Source organism: Hippopotamus amphibius, chromosome 2 (assembly GCF_030028045.1).
Source record: "Hippopotamus amphibius kiboko isolate mHipAmp2 chromosome 2, mHipAmp2.hap2, whole genome shotgun sequence".
NCBI lineage: Eukaryota > Metazoa > Chordata > Mammalia > Artiodactyla > Hippopotamidae > Hippopotamus > Hippopotamus amphibius.
In genome coordinates, this window is record NC_080187.1 from 113,705,196 (window position 1) to 113,721,896 (window position 16,701).

The window sequence follows — 16,701 nt, forward strand, 5'->3', positions numbered from 1 at the left end:
ACATTAAAATGAAAGGCTCACTCTGAACACAGCATTGTTAATTACCCAGTGTTTGGCTATAGTACACACCAAGTATATACCTGAAGGCCTTCAGAACCCCAAACTCTCATATCAATATAAACAAAAGTATTAAACAGCCCAAACACTAGACATCTAACCACCAAGTTCTAATACAGGAACTCTTAAGCATGGGCAAAATTCACTAGTATCATGAATTTAGATGAGAGAAAAAATTCTATCTCCATTTTCCTAACTTTCATCTGAATTATAGCAAGCACTTCCTTCCATCATGAGCATATGAAGCCACAATATGATTATCAGTACTCCTGAATTTCTCAACAACAGAAATCACAGATCTTTCCACCCCAGTGCATTTGTTACAGATCTCAAAATAGCTTTTAAACTCATCAACCACTTCTAAATTAAGTTAAGAGGGCTGCCACAGAAGAGACATGACCAGAGTGGATCAGCCATCAGGGCATTAGTCATCAAACTGTGAAAACAGAATTGGTGACTGTTGTAAAACAAAGAGTTTGGCTGGACCTTGTCCCAGTTCCTAGGAAGTACTTTCTAAATCCTTGGAATGTCCTAAGTGACAAGAGTGTTTGTGATTTATGGTGAGCCCCTAAATGGTGGGTCCCTTTTGCTAACAAGATGACTCAGAATGGGGCTGGCCAAATCAAAAAGACCAACCACGGGATTAGAGGATTGGGGCTTTGAATCCCCTGACAGTGGCCCAACTTTCAGGGAGGGAAAAGACTGAGCTCAACCTCATGGGCAATGATTCAATCAACCATGCTTATGTAACGAAACCCCAATAAACACTCTGGAGACAGAAGCTGGAGAGAGCTTCCCTGGTCAACAATACTACAACTCCATACACTGTAACAAATCCACGTACAGGACAGCTATACTCCCAAGTTCACGAAAGAAAACTAGAAGATTCCCATTTAGACTCTTCCACACCTCGTCCTATGTGTTTCTTCTTTTGGATGGTCGTAGATTTGGCTCCTTTTCTGCTATAATGAAACTATATCATAAGTATAGCACTTTCCTGAGTTCTGTGAGTTGTTCTAGTAAATTATCAAACCACAGGTGGTCACAGGAACCCCCGAATTTGTAGCCAGGTGGCCAGAAATGTGGGTGGCCTGTGAACCTCCAAGTTTATTGCTGGTGTCTGTAGTGAGGCCAGTTTTATAGAGGACAGTGCTTCGACCTGTAATGTCTGACGTCACTGACTAGCTAGTGTCAGGATTACACTGCTGTGATACACAGATCTACGATGCTCTCTTGTATTCCCTATCATCAACTATTTGCTGATCAATATGTGAAAGGAGATAAATCAAAGACCACCTCAGTTTACTTTCTTATAAACATCAAGAGCTGTCATTTTAGTACCTTAAAACATGAAACTGCTTCCATATGTCTTATCTATCACTTCATATAATTTCAAGTTAATTAATTAATTAATTAAGCTGCACTGGGTCTTAGTTGCAGCATGAGGTATCTTTCATTGCAGTGCACGGGCTCAGTAGTTGCAGCATGTGGGCTTAACTGCCCCATGGCATGTGTGACCTTAGTTCCCCGATCAGGGATTGAACCTGCATCTCCTGCACTGGAAGGTGGATTCTTAACCACTGGACCACCAGAAAAAATCCCTGCAACATCACGTATTAACAAAAAAAAGCCATGTTACTGAATCAAAATTGTTTTCATATTTTAATATTTAAATATAACTTATTTCTTCTTTGCTCCCTTGTATGTTATTGTATTCAGAAACATTCTGAGAAGGTATACGTAGGTTTCATCAGACTACCAAAAGGTCCATGGCACAATCCGTGCCTAAAACCACTGGCAAAAGGCAACTCTGAGTCTTTGATGTGTCTTTAAAGGCCACCTGCAGGAATCAATGCAAAGAATGGACAATCCTAGTAGTGACGGACTGGAAATTTGGACCACTCTCCTGAAAGCTAGAATATCAAAATAAAATGTAAAAGAACACTCTAACGAAAACTATTGGTAATCAGGGTTTCTTATAGGAATGGTTAATTCCAGATGAGGGGGAGGAAATATATGAAGAGCTTGGAACATCTTGCAATACCAGAAGCCAGGAAGCTACCAAAGTCAAGAAGATTATCATGGGAGTGGTGTCACAGAGACAACAGGGGTTCGTTTACACTATTACCTTGACTATTGTATAGTTCACCCTTTATATCTGTGGATTCCACATCCACAGATTCAACCTACCTAGAATCAAAAATATTCAGGGCAAAAAAAAATTCCAGAAAGTTCCCCAAAACACTGGCAACTATTTACACAGCATTTATATAGTATTCACAACCATTTACACAGTATTCATGTTGTATTACGTATTATAAATAATTTAGAAATGACAAAGTATACAGGAGGATGTGCATAGATTATATGCAAGAACTATGCTGTTATATGGAAGCGACGCGAGCATCCATGGATTTTGCTATCCTCGGGGGACACTAGAACCAATCCCAGGTAGATATCAGGAATGACTGTACATGACTGAAAATTTCCATGACAAAAACTTGAACACACACACTGACACATACACTAACCATATGCTTGAACGCATCAAAGAACTTGAAGACAGCAGTGCTTCCAGAGACAGGACCTAGAGTGGCAAACGCCACATTTGCAACCACTTTTATCCCTAAGAGTAACTGCCAAGTGTTAAGGGGCAGCTAAAGACTAACAACTTTGCAAGTGAGGGGCCAAAGACCAGAACTCAGGCACTTCCAAAGGATGGAGGGGCTGGTGAACCCACGTCTCTGTGAAATGGAATCCTGAATTGCTCTCAGCAGCTGGGGGAATGGTAAGAAGTCCAGACGCAACTCCTCTTCACCCTAAAACTTACCTGAGGTGATCCCAAGCTGCCTGCTCCCTCAGATGTCTGGCAGAGCAAGCATAAATCCTCTCGAGGAGCATCATCCTATATCACAAATTATTTCAAACAACTAAAAAAATGTCAGCTATTACATGTGCAAACGTGCGAGTTAGCCCACAAAGAGACAAAATAAAAACTAGCAGAAACAACAACAAAAAGCAAACCCACTGGGCTACCAGGTACTGCAGTTACAAAATCATACTTTAAAGTAAGCTAAGCCAGGGACTTCCTAGGTGGCACAGTGGGTAAGAATCTGCCTGCCAACGCAGGGGACATGGGTTCAATCCCTACCCCAGGAAGATACCACATGCAACGGAGCAACTAAGCCCGTGCACCACAACTATTGAGCCTGCACTCTAGAGCCTGTGAGCCACAAGTATTTGAGCCCATGTGCCACAACTACTGAAGCCCATGTGCCTAGAGCCCACACTCTGCAACAAGAGAATCCACCGCAATGAGAAGCCTGTGCATCACAATGAAGAGTAGCCCACGCCACAACTAGAGAAAGCCCGTGTGCAGCAATGAAGACCCAACACAGCCAATAAAATAAATAAATAAATAAATTTATATAAAAAAATACAGTAAGCTAAGGGAAGAAGGCTACAGGAATAAATAAAATCATTAAGTGAAAAATAAAACAGCTGTAACTATTGTGTTCAAAGAGATTAAAAAAATAAGTTATAAAACTTTGGTAAAAACTATCACAGAACCAGATTTTCCAGAAGTGAAAAAAATACAATAAACTCAATGGGTAGTTTATCAATAGGCTAGTCTTGTTAAAAATTAGTGAACAAAGAGATATCAGAAGAAATATCCAGAATGAAGCATGCAAAGGGTAAGAGACTGAGAAGGTCTCACATGTATTTAAATGGAGTAGAGGGTAGGAGGACAGGGCAGCAAAAATACTTTAAAAGATAATGCCTGCAAACTTCTCAAAAGAATAAAAAACATTACCACACATTCAGTAAGACCTACAAACACAAAATATAAAGAAATACATACCTAGACACAAACGTAAAAGCTGTCAAAAACAAGACCAAAAAAAAAAAAACTCATAAAAACCTGAAGTAAAAAGACAGATTCCATCCATGAGAGCAAATATTAAACTGACAGTTTACTTAAGAAAAAAATGAAAGCTGAAAATGCAATTCAGTAACTTCTTTCAACATCACAGAAGAAAACTGACAAGTTAGAACTCTATACATATCAAAAATATCCTTCAAAAAGGAAAATCAATTTGAGATATTTTTAGACTAACACATACTCGGAGACTTCACTATTATGAGTCACACAACAGGGAAGAACCGAAGAGTGTTCTTCACGCAGAAGGAAAAATGGAATTGGAATTCGAATTGGACTAGACTGGAATTACAGCAAGGAATGAAGAGCAATGAAAAGGGTAAATCTAAATGGCTATTACTTTACAAACTAATAATATCTTAAGATTAAGTATACACAGAATTAAAATAGCACAAACTGTGCTAAATAAGTGAAAATAAAATAAATGGAGTTTAAGTGTCTAGGAAGAGGGGGAAATAACCAAATATTAGATTTCAACAAGTCAAAGATGCATACTTTAAGTAACCTCAAGGTTAGCATAGGGAAAAAAAAAAGGCATCCAAAGAAAGGCAAGAGGGACTTCCTAGGCAGCACAGTGGTTAAGAACCCGCCTGCCAGTGCAGGGGACACAGGTTTGATCCCTGCTCCAGGAAGATCCCACATGCCACGGAGCAACTAAACCCATGAGCCACAACTATTGACCTGCCTGCTAGAGCCTGTGAGCCACAACTATTGAGCCCACATGCTACAACTACTGTAGCCCAAGTGTCTAAAGCTTGTGCTCAGCAACAAGAGAAAACTCTGCAATGAGGAGCCTCCACTCACTGCAACTACAGAACGCCCATGTGCAACAATGAAGACAGTGCAGCCAATAAATAAATAAATACATTTATACAAAGAAAGGCAAGAGCAGGAAAAGACACATGAAACAGATACAATAAACAGAAAACTCTTATTAAGACAACATACTTAAACCCAACCACATCAGTTATTTTGTTAAATATCAATAGACCAAATGCTCCAATTATAAGAAATGCTGTTGGACTAAATTTTTTAAATTCCAGCTATATACTGCTAGCAAGAGAAACATCCAAAACACAGTACACAGAAAGACTAAAAATACAAAGTTAAAAAAAGAAAGATATGCACTGCACCTACTGATCAGAGAAAAGATAACGCAAGTATATTAATACTAAGCTAATCATACTTTACCTCTAATAATACTTTTGCCTTAAGGAAAGACACAATTATTTTAAAGGACTCAACTGATAAGAAAAATATACAAAGCTAAACATGTATGCACCTAACAACACAGCCACAAAATCGATAAAGCAAAAATTATCACAAGTAAGGAGAAACAGACAAATGTGAAATCAGAGTATCAATGCACTTCTCTTGGTAACAAATACAACCAGCAAACCGAAAGGAAAAAAAAGATGTAGAAGAATTTAACAAAATTAACCAAGTTGAACTAACAAATATAGAACACTGCATCCAACAAATGCAGAAGCACATTCTTTCCAAGCACACACAGGACATTTACAAAACCTGATCATATGCTGGACCATAAAGCATAACCTATTAATTATACAGTATTCTGACAATGGAATCAAGATAGAAATCAGAGAAAAACAAAAAAGCAAAGAAGATTCTTAGAACAGTGAAACTACTGTGTATGATACTATAATCGTGTATACATATTATAAATGTCAAAACTATAGAATACAGAACACCAAGAGTGAACCCTATGTGAACTATGGACTTAGCATGATAACGATGTGTCAATGTAGGTTCATCCATTCTAATAAATGTACAATCTGGTGCAGGATGCTGCTAATGGGGAAGGCTGTGCTTGTGTGGGATCAGGAGGTACAGGGGAACTCTGTACTTCCTACTCAATTTTGCTGTGAACCTAAAGCCACTCTTAAAAATAAAGTGTATTTAAAAAAAAAAAAAGGTTTACCTTGCAGGAAAGATTAATAAGTATGCTATAGTTACAAACAACCCTATAAATCTTAGTTGCTTAAAACAAAAGAAAATTCCCACTCCCCACCCACAACCCTCCCCCTCTTTTCTCCACCACTGCCCTCTCCCCCACCCTCTGCTCTGTTTGCTCTAGACACATAAAAGACCTGCACTGCAAGAAGCTCCATTTGGAAACAAGATCACTGGAGGAAGAGAACGTGGCAAATCTCACCACTGCTCTTAAAGCCTGTGTGACAAGTCTCTTCAGCTCACACTTCACTGGCCAAGACAAATCACATGACCACACCTAACTTAAAAGGCAGGAACTAAAGCAAGATACTGCCACAAACTCACTGAAATGATTTAAATTTTAAAAGAGCAAATATCAGTGAGGATGTGGAGTCACAAGAATGCAGTCACTGTAGCTGGAATAGAAACTGATAGGTATATCCACATTGGAAGCGTGGCATTATCTACTGATACTGGACTTAGGCATAATACATGACCCTACAATTCTACTCCTTAAGTCTACAGAACAGAAAAGTATACAAGAAACATGTACCTAAACATTCACAGCATGTCCACTCACATAACCCCTGTGACAGTCATGGAAATGAACCTCTTGGATCACCTAACATGGGGACTGCTCCATTCTGAATCCATCATTGCCCTTCTCCCAGCCCAACACTTCCCACAGGCTGTTGTAGGCAATGACTGGCCATAGGTGGGATGCTAAAGCAACCCATTCCTGCAGGACAAGGGGCTCCTCTGACCCCAACTTTGGCTGGAAGACATGTCACCGACCTTGCTTAAACTTTCTTAGAACTGCACTCAAGTCCTAAGACTTCGCCTACCAGATGTTCCCTTCAATCCCTTACTCCTCTACATGCAACAGACCTGCAAGGGGCTATTGGCCTTCTCACAAGTATTTCTCCCAATACAGCAAAATCTAATCCCAACTTGCTGTCTTCTTGTCCTTGTGGGACCTGAACAGTCTCAAACTGGAAACAACCCAATATTTATCAACAGGAGAAAGAACAGCCATGGATAACACAAGAGAAATCATTACATGAATAAACTATAAGTGACTGAATGAAATTAATGACAAAATGAGTAGGAGTTCCACAGTTGGTATGTCACAAACCATGGACCTGTAACTACTTCTGTACTTATAGTATATTTCACCAGAAAAAAAAAGAAAGGTAAACTGTCCTTAAATCAAAGTATATGCGGTTGGACTTCCTAGGTGGCGCAGTGGTAAAGAATCCGCCTGCCAATGCAGGGCACACAGGTTCGAGCCCTGCCCTGGGAAGATTCCACATGTCACGGAACAACTAAGCCCATGTGCCACAACTAATGAGCCTGTGCTCTAGAGCCCGTGAGCCACAACTATTGGGCCCATGTGCCGCAACTACTGAAGCCCACGCACCTAGGGCCCATGCTCCACAACAAGAGAAGCCACTACAATGAGGAGTCTGTGCACCACAATGAAGAGTAGCCCCCGCTCTCAGCAACTAGAGAAAGCCCGTGTGCAGCAACGAAGACTCAACGCAGCCAATAAATAAAATAAATAAATTTATAAAAAAAAAAAAAAACAACAAAGTATATGCGGGGTTTCCCTGGTGGCACACTGGTTAAGAATCCGCCTCCCAATGCAAGGGACAAAGGTTTGAGCCCTGGTCCAGGAAGATGCCACATGCCGTGGAACAACTAAGTCCGTGCACCACAACTACTGAGCCTGTGCTCTAGAGCCCATGCTCCACAACAAGAGAAGCCACCACAATAAGAAGCCCTTGCACTGCAATGAAGAGTAGCCCCCGCTCTCCACAACTACAGAAAGCTCATGAGCAGCAATGAAAGACCCCATGCAACCAATAAATAAAATAAATAACTGAAAGAAATTAAAAAAAAGCTATGTGCAGCCAAACTGTTACTTTACATGGAGCCCTCCTCCCCCTTCCTTCACCAGTCATGCATTCCTCAGAGGTAACCAATGTTAAAAGACTGCTGTGAATCTAATGACATATGCAAATACTTAAAGCATAATAAGCACAGATACACAAATATCTTAAAATACATACATGCACACATATGGTTAAGTTCTACAACTTGCTTCTCTTACTAAACGTTACGTTTTCCATGCAGTATAGGATATTTTTTCCTCTTCTTTTTATTTCTCTCCTATTTTTAATAGTGACAACATTCCGGTGTATGGCTATAAAGATCACTTACTTTACTGTTAACCTCAATATTAGACAGGTGTTTCTAATTTTTCACTACCACAAACACTGCTATAACGAAAAACCTTATATACTTCTGCAAATACACCTATACAGTAAATTCCTAGCAGTGGAATTGCTAGGCCAGAGTACAGGCATTTTATAGTTTCAGTGAAGCCACCTTCCAAAAAGATGCTACCAAATTATAGTCCCACAAGTTATATAAATTATTTAAAGGCTATGTATTTCAGGTGAACCCTACTTTATGGACTAAAACTTGTGGTAAAGAGTAATTATGAACACAAAGTACATAAGATTGTTTTTATCTTCTACTGAGTTGACTTAAGGGAAAACTTTATAAGGTTACACAAAAATACCAGTGTAAACAAAAAACTACCAGTAGTTATAACCTAGACATTAACTCTAAATAAAAAAGACCATTTAATAGACCTGCTAACCCAGGACCCAACTGTCACCACAGCACCTGCAGATTCCAGTTCAGTGCCAGCAGTTCCCACTGTGATTTCTGACCTACAGAGAAGAGTGACCAGGGACCTCGCTGGTGGTCCAGCGTCTAAGAATCAGTGCTCCCAATGCAAGGGGCCCAGGTTTAACCCCTGGTCAGAAAACTAGACCCCACGTGCTGCAACTAAGAGTTCACATGCAGCAACTAAGACCCGGCACAGCCAAATATATAAATACTAAAAAAAAAAAAAAAAAAAGTGACCACAGCTCTCAAGGGTACTGGCACTCCCCTTGCAGACTCATGGCTGTGGGTAAGGCATGAGTTGTGAATCTTCCCAGGAAGGGTGAGCAACTCTTTCATAACAAAACCACTCCAATCTCCCTAAGCCTTTGGATACCTTCCTATCTCAACTCTACTTAGCACAGGCCACCCTTTGCTTTGTGTCAGGCAACCAAGCAGAGCCCTTTCTAACCCCTCAAGCTATAACACTGAATCCAGAATCTCTCCTTAAGGTCCACATTAGTAAATTTGGCCTAACCCAATTTTACATTCCCTCCACCATCATCTCACACCCTTAACAACCATTCCCACAAACATTCCCCGGTATCCTATTTCTATTATGGCAAACTAGACAATCCTTTGGACGTTAGACCCACCTCTTCATGGGTCACACTTTGCACCTCATCCTTTGGGGCCTCCTGGGAAAATCCTAGGGGATGCCAAATGCAGGTTTTTCAGGCAAAGGGAGATAAGTTCAGGCAGGGGATGGAAAGGCTGCTTCTACTGGCAAAGGTAGCCCAGCAGAACTTAGGTGTTCAAGGTCTCCAGCTGAATCAGAATCTGACCATATGGCTCTAATCCAATTTTCAAGATCCCATTCCTTACCAACTGATGTTTTCACTTACAAATAGCGAATTCAATTTGCAGTTTTAGGGCAGTCATAGAAACTTTCAGGTCCCTTATGTGGAACCTGAGCTAGTCATTTAAAACCCTGAAGTCATCTTTTTGCTTTGCAACGTTTTAACTTAGCCAGGCTAAACTGCATTCCCCAGGATTTCCCCTCCCATTTGTTTCCGGATTGGGCGGGCCACAAGAGAGACTACTGTGCAGCAGGCGGAGGGTACAAGTGAAGGGGCACATCTGGTAGGACATATATAGCCTGCACCACCCACTGAACTCCCCATTTGCCTCACTAATGTGAGGCTGCAACAACTAATCTACCTTCCCCCAGTTTCCCTGGGAATCTCTGCCTCCTGGATCAAGTGTGTGTGGTCAGCTCCATGACAAAAGTCCAACAACTCTTTCAGGATGCCCACACAACCAAGGTCAGAGGCAACAGAACTGAAACAGCTTTCAATCTGTCTTGCTGTGGCTTCCCGTCTGCATTCTCCCCAACTGTACATCCGCAATCCTTTCTCAAATGCCTGCCCTATGGACTGCAAACTCCAGCATCAGGCACGCAGGCAACAGCGTTATCGACAAGCTGCGTCGCCAACTCCTGCACTGTGTTAAGTGAGATCTCTGAATAAGACTGACAGACCCCTGTGCAGCAAACCACACATTTAACCACACAGCCTCAATCTGCCCTTGGACAATTCTAGCTGCTTCCCAGGGGATTTGAGCACTCAAAACCCAAACACTGAGCTAAAGACTAGAAAAGTAATTATGGACAAAAACAAGAAGATCTGTGCTTTCATGAAGCTCAGGCCTTTTTGAGAAAAGAAAAATCCATTAAGTCATGTGAACTAATGTAATCCTATAATTTTGATAAGCACCAGGAAGGACAGCAATGTCTCCAAGAGAAACATGACTTCAGTAAAGTCAAGAAAAAAATTCAAAAGCTTCAGAAAACTGATTGTTACTGTAGTGAGTGATGGGTATATGGAGGTTCCCTATTCTACCTTTATCATAAAATTTGCAAACTCACACAAAGTGAAATTTCGTAAGTGATGCTTGAGACAAGCTCTAAAAGAAGATTAGGAATAACTGAAATACGGACAAAAAAGCATTCCAGGAAGAGGGAAAGAACAAGCACCATGCTTCCTGGTGGCAGAGATGACAATGGGCACAGGAGATGTGAAAAGGACCCACATGGCTGGAGCAAGGAAAGCAAAGGGAGATGTGGTGCAGATGAGGTCAAGGCCCCAAAGGATAAAAATTATGTACACCCCTGAGGCCATGTTATGAAGTTTTGTCCTTAAAGCAAAGGGAAGCCACTGAGAGTTTTATGTAAAAGGTGATACCATCAGACTGCCTTTTTAAAAGGTAATTTCTGACACTAACAAATTACAAACATATTTACCTTTTACTCAACAATCTTACTATCTTGAAACTATACCTGCACAAATATAAAACAACATATCCACAAAGTTATTCACTGCAGTAATATTTTTAACAGCAATAGAACATAAACAACACAAGTGTTCATAATCAGGAAATGAACTAAAAGCACAAAAGAATGGAAAAGAGTGTATATGAAGTGATCTCCAGATTATATTAAGTAAAAAGAAGGAAAAAACAGTGTATGCAAACTTCTTTTTAAGAAAGGCACGTAAAAAATATATGTGTGTTTATATTTGCAAAAATGAAACAGTGGAAAAATAAACCGGAAACTAACAAAAATGGGGCAGGAGGGGAACAGTGCAGGGATAGAAAGAGAAGGGAGAATGTAAACATACTTTTATAATGCAGCTTTGAGTCTGGAACTATATAAATGTTTTACACGTTGAAAAAATACATTATATAAAACATTAAAGCAATCCCTAAAAGTTAAAGATTTCGTTCAAATAAACAAAACTAATAAACTGATTACAAAATCAGAGGAAAAATGTTTATAATTCAGAATGTCAACTGTATATCCTTACATGGATACATTTTTAAAAAAGAATAAACTATAAACCTACACCCTACTGTATTAATGTTTTCAAACTACTATATTTATACTGTAGGACAAAGGAAAGTAACTATCGTTGCTAACAATGCAAATTTTTAACATTAGAGAAGAGAGGATAAAGTCAAAGCAAAAACCCTATAAAGTTAAATGTGAATTAGAAATAACACAAAATCAAAATCTATTATTTCTCAAACCTGTCCAATGAAAGCAAGGGCATCTCAGTAGCACTAAGGACACACAGCACTAGATTTTGGTATCTAAATTCCACTGCCTAATAAAAAGAGCTAAAAGAACTGGCTGATACATACTGGGCAGGAAAAGCATAGTCTCAGGCATCTCATAACACGAGCAATAAACAGTTCAAAGATTAATGGGGTTGCATCCAAGGGAAGAGAACTAGTCTGAAAGGACCAAGCCATGCCCAAATTAGGACATGCTGAGGGAAAAAAATGATGACTACTTGATTAAAACACACTGAATACATAAAATTCCATGGGTCCACCATGATCCTAAGCGTGAAAGCAAAAAGAAACTCACAACAACAAATCAACCCTGTACATAGGATAAAGAACATTCTTATCCTTGTGTCAGGACCTAAAACCCATGTTAGGATTATTAATTTACATACATAGTAGGGACTTCCCAGGTGGCACAGTGGTTAAGACTCTGCACTCCCAATGCAGGGGCCCAGGTTCAAGCCTGAGTCAGGGAACTAGACTGCACATGCTCACAGCAACTAAGAGATTGCATGCCACGACTAAGGAGCCGATGAGCCTCAACTAAGACCTGGCGCAACCAAATAAATAAATATTCAGATATGTGATTAGTTAATACACAGCTATACAGGTCATACATACGTATCTATAACTATATAGATCATCTATAGATAAATACATAATTTGCCGACAGGTCCAAAAATTAAACCTAGGTTATAAGGATATAACTATAAGCAAGCTGAACAACAAATATAACAAATATAATCTAAGTTTAAAAAGTTGTCCTGCCTTTTTATTATTACAACCTAAAAACATCTAAAATGGTATAAAAGATGTTTTATTAGTCTCTTCATTTATGAATAAAACAACATCCATGATGAATGGATCCTTCCTCCCTCCACCACCCACCCCCACCCCCCAAAAAAGTCAACACATTTAACATTCTAATGACTCCAAATTGCCCCTGCTTCAAATGACTGCATCCGCCTTCTTCAACAGGCTAAGACTCTGCAAACTAGAGCTCCTACACTAGCAGATTCCTTCAATCCATCTTTCATAGGGTTTAATGCCTTTCAATGGCTCCCCCCACTTTTAGGATAAACACCAATCACCTTAATGTGATATGTACAATTACTTAAAATCTGGCCCCAAATTCATCTAGACAGATTGGCCATGCCAAACTATAAGTGGTGCCAGCAACTGTATGATCAATACCCACAGGGAACTTATGATGTCCAGAAGCCCCAGGAATCACTCACACAGGAGTAACAGGTAACACAGGGCAAACTTTTGGTTGTAGTTCAAATCCAGAATGGTCTCAAACACTCTCTTCATGACTCTGCTCCTGCTGTCCCTCCATCTAGACTTCTTCCCTCTTCTAATCTATATTCTTAACCCTGCTGGAACATCACCTTCTCTTCCCACGTATCCATAGCATGGAATTTCCTCATCATATGCATGGGTATCTTTCTTACCAAGCTGTAAGGTCTCTAAGGGCACATCTTTATGTATTATGCCCATACATGACTTATGGTAATTTTAAGGCCAGAGTAAGCAGCAATAAAGATTTAATTAAAAATTTAATTGAAGACACAAAACTAAACAATCTGATGTTGAAAATAAAAATGCTAATAACAATAGCAAAGTTCAAAAAGAGGAAGGAGAAGTAAATCAACAATGATTGGCACCAGCTGCTGTATTTCAGGAACTGTACTGGGAACTCTACAAACTCCATTTCATTTAACTCTCATGACAGCCTTATATGATAGGTTTCATCCCAGTGCACAGTTAAGGAACAGAAAGCTTAAAAAGGCTATGTGATGAATCAGGTATGTGGCCTTGGACCAGTAAGAAGTGGGGCTGGATTTCAACCCAGACTCTTCTGAGTTGAAGAACATGTGCCCTCCATGTCCAACTCCAGAGCTCATATCCTTTTCACAATTGATTCCCCACTTCCAATTTCTTTTCATTCAAGTAAAAGAGAAAGGAAAACTCAATTAAGCATCTAATAAATATAAGGAGGTATTTACATGATATATGTTAACTGTTCTTTCTCAGCAAATTAGAATCCTGCCAGCAGCTAATTCAAAAGAAATACCCAACAGCATTTATTTAATCTCTAAAATAATCCACAGTAATTCTTCAGGAACAGAAGTATACTTTTTACATGTTTCTAACATACCAGAGGAAAAAATGCTAACAATTAAGGCGTGCAGCCAGTGGAGTTTAACTGTATGCAATCAGGTAAGTCACTGGGACGTGTGAACACTGCATAATCAAATTTCTTCTAGTTAAGACTTCAAATTAATAACTCATAATTATATCCTATCAATATGATAAGAGCCAAATCTGAGGTACTCTTTCCCATAGGATGCACAGGCACACACAAATCACATCAACCTCCCAGTCACAATTTTGGGGGGGTACCATAACCTGTAAGGACACTAAAGGACACTAATGACCAACATTTCACCTTACCTGGATTTCATCATGAGTGTTACTAGATATTACACTAGAAACAAAACAAGGAGGGATCTGGGGCCAAATATGGAAAACACTGCTGGTACTACTTCTCAGAGCCCTTAACATGATAATGTGAATTGTGACCCTTGGGGAAAAGGAAAAGGACATAGCATTGTTTCCCAAACGGAGGTAACCAAGGACCCCTTTGTTTTTCCTATACTATTTCTTAGCACCAGCGTTACAAAGAATACCAACCTTAAACAATGCTTCAGATGCATGCTCCAAAACTAAGTAAACATTATTACTGTGTTCTGAATTGGTAAATAAAGGTACTGTCAAAAACAGTACTATCAAAATTCTGGGGATCATACAAAGTCTTAAAAAAAAAGGGAATTCTAAGTTAATCTCAAAGATGACTGAAGGCCTCTTTTCCTTACCTATTTCACAGCATTTTAAAATAACCATTTTGCTACTCAAAATAAAGAAATTCTATTCTCTCTCTCACAAGAAACACACATCTACTACCGATAATTTTGACAAACATATTTAGTAACTTTTACATATAATTACCAAGTCTGATAAAGATTCTGTAAATCAGTAGCTACTAGAATTTTCTCGTATTTGCCCATTAACCAAGGTTGGGGGGAGGGGGAGAAAAACCTCCTCACTTCAGTCGATCCCCATCTGAAATTTCACAGCCCCCGAAAGTTCACAACCTCTAACAATGTTCACAAACTCAATCTGTCCTGGTATACACCCTCAAGTGCAGGTTTAATTTTCACTTCCTAACAAAAGCTATGTAGAAAGCAATTACTGTACTCTCCATCAATCCTTTTAGACCGCAGAGTTCCTTCCAGAAAATTCCAACAGAAGTTACACAGGAATTCGCATTTTGGTGGCTATGTCGTCTTGGGCACAAGTCACGCTATACAGTGTAATCCGTTAACACTTAAATGTATTTGGCGTTGCTTTTTGACGTATAGCAAATCCGTATTTGCTACTTCAACGTGCATGGAAAACCTTCTCCAAAACCAAATCTCAAACCACATATCACAAAAAGCAAATAAGTGTAAAGCAACTGCGTAAACAGATTTGGGGTGCCTATTTCGTGGCATCTATTGCTGAGGCCATCACTAAAATCGAATCCGGTGAAGTCGAGGACGCATCCCCAATTGGAAAGACGAACAGAGCCAAACCGAAGGCACTGCGCAGTTTCCGCGCCGTGCAATTAATCTCAGCAAATGCTTGCGGAATGCGCTCAAGGTCACTCGTGATGAAAAAGAAGTGTGTGAGTGTGCGTGTGCAGAAACCCCGCCGTCCGCCAGTCCCGCGCGGAGCTGCCCAGGGCGCGCGGACACACAGCCAAGGGTGCGGGGGAAATGAGGCGGGGGGGGGGGGGGGGTGTTGCGGGGAGCCCAGAAAAACCACCTTCTCCGCCAAGCCTACTGCTACAGGACCCCGAGCAGACGCCGGGCAGGCTTCGCCGTCGTAGGTACACAGCCTTGGGTAGGAGAGCAGCGCCAGGCCTCAGGGGGGATCCCGATCCGGGAGAGCCCCCTCCCCTTTCTGAGGTCCCTGTCCAGAGCCCCTCTCGCTCCGGGGAACCGTCCCCCTTACCTCCCCCCCCACCTCCTACCCACCTTCCACCCCAGCCCCTCCCCACGCCCCGAGGGCCCGTTCCCCTGCCCCCCACCTGGGGGTCCAGTCCCCACCCCCGCCTCAGGGGTCTCCTACCCCTCCCCCTCAAGCCCCGAGGGTCCCATTCCTTCCTCCCCCGCCCAGCCCGGGTTATGCAACACTCACCCCGCCCCCCGCCAGGGCCCGCCGCAACGCCACCCCCCCTCCCCCCGCCCCGGGCCCAGCCGCCCCGCGCCCCCCTCCCGCTGGAGTGCCGAGGCCTCCGGAACAAAGCGCGAGAGGCCGAACGGCCGGGACGGGGGCGGCGGCCATGTTGGCGGGGGCGGCGAACAAAGGCGCGCGGCCCGAGCCCGAGGCCCCCGCCCGCGGCCCGGCCGGCAGGGGGCGCTGTGCAGGCGCCGCCCGCCGCCCGGACAATGCGCCGCGGCCCGCTGCTCCCCGGGCGCCACCGCCCCTCAGTGTGCCCCGCCCGCGACCCCGCTGTGGCGCCCGCTCCCCAGCGGCGCACGGACCTCACCTGCCGGCCACCTAGGCCGCCGTCCGCAGCCTGCGGGCCCTGCCGTCCCGCGCCGCGCTCCCGCCCCGGCCCGACCGAGCCAGACGGCGCCGCCCCGCCCCCGCTCCGCTCCGCGGCCGCCGCCGCCGCCCGCCCCCGGCCGCAAAGCGCATGCGCACTGCGCCCGCCGACTGCACCGGCCGCGCCCCCCGGCCCCGGCCCGACGGGCCGAACTGCGCAGGCGCCATAGTCGGTGGGCGGGGCCTGGCGGGCGGAGGGCGGGGCTTGGAGCCAGGACTTGGCTTGAGGCTGCTCACCTGGCGGCGGGGCGGGGCGGGACTGAGTGGGGCAGGGCCCGGAGATGGGGCGG

The 16,701-nt window shown here is 42.4% G+C and overlaps 1 protein-coding gene across 1 annotated transcript in view; it reads right to left on the reverse strand.

Moving 5' to 3' along the window:
- Positions 1 to 16,484, reverse strand: part of SPIN1 (spindlin 1) — a 76,839-nt gene extending 60,355 nt beyond the window's left edge. The window contains 1 exon segment of the mRNA XM_057721654.1: positions 16,353 to 16,484. The gene's annotated coding sequence lies outside the window, so the exon portion shown is untranslated.
- Between the last annotated feature and the right edge of the window lie 217 nt (positions 16,485 to 16,701).